Source organism: Opisthorchis viverrini, assembly GCF_000715545.1.
Source record: "Opisthorchis viverrini unplaced genomic scaffold opera_v5_1021, whole genome shotgun sequence".
NCBI lineage: Eukaryota > Metazoa > Platyhelminthes > Trematoda > Opisthorchiida > Opisthorchiidae > Opisthorchis > Opisthorchis viverrini.
Genome location: NW_008752836.1, coordinates 7,700 through 8,732, shown reverse-complemented (window position 1 = coordinate 8,732; position 1,033 = coordinate 7,700).

Genomic DNA, 1,033 nt, shown 5'->3' with positions numbered 1-1,033 from the left:
CCCAAAAACCACAGCATAGATTTTAGTACAGTCCGTAAGACCTGGCCGGCTGACCTAGTAAAAGTACGTGAGACCGGCTCCAACAGTGCTTCCCTTGTGGTGTATTAACACCCGAAGGCTGTCAGATTTACGTGTGCAGATCGTATGAATAGAAAATGAACATATCACTCAAACTGCACCAACTCGAGAACAATGACCATCCATTTTCGGCCATCGATGGCAAGGTTTGTTTCATTTATGAGCTCTCATGTGCTCCGGTGCGCAGATGGGATAGATTCCACAAATGTCGATCGGATCTAGTCCGTATTTTACCTTCCAGTGGCCCCCTGGTTTTACTTGGCGATTACAGTGTATGGGTTGGCAAGCAGTGGGAAACTTGGAGGAAGATATCTGGTAATTGTGAAATCGGGTTAGTAATCTACAGTGCTAAGTAACTATCAGCGATATACGGAACACTTGAATTATCAGGAACATATATGTTATTCATTGTGAAAAAGACAATACGTGCTGCTTTAATAGGTTCAAGAAAAAGGCACTGACACTTGATCGAGTTTATCATTGTGTCAAAAGATTTCTTCAAGGTCCTGATTAAAAACTGTGGCGTGAGGCTCAATGCGGGGTGATGTGTATCGAGTTACTTGTCAAACTCAAAACGTGGGACAGTAAACCCTACTCAAGCAGGACATAAAAAGCAGGATATAAAAACTGAAAAAGAGCTGAATATATCAAAGATTTTGGACTTGTTGCACCTAGGCTGGTAAGACAAATTGCCTATATATTTAATTTGGCATCCTTTGAAACACTGAAAGATTTCAAAAATGTGAAGGCCAGTGAGCGACCCGTGGGCTCTAAGATCAAGCTTCTGAGACAATCACGGAAAACAAGAAATAATGGACCGAACTGCTTAAAGAACTTTAAATGTGTTTTAGTCGCAATTTTAACAAGGATTCTATACCAGAATGAAAGGAATACGTGATTGAAAAATAGGTAGGCAGCTTAGAAACCAGGCTTGAATCTAACGGCCTTAAAATGT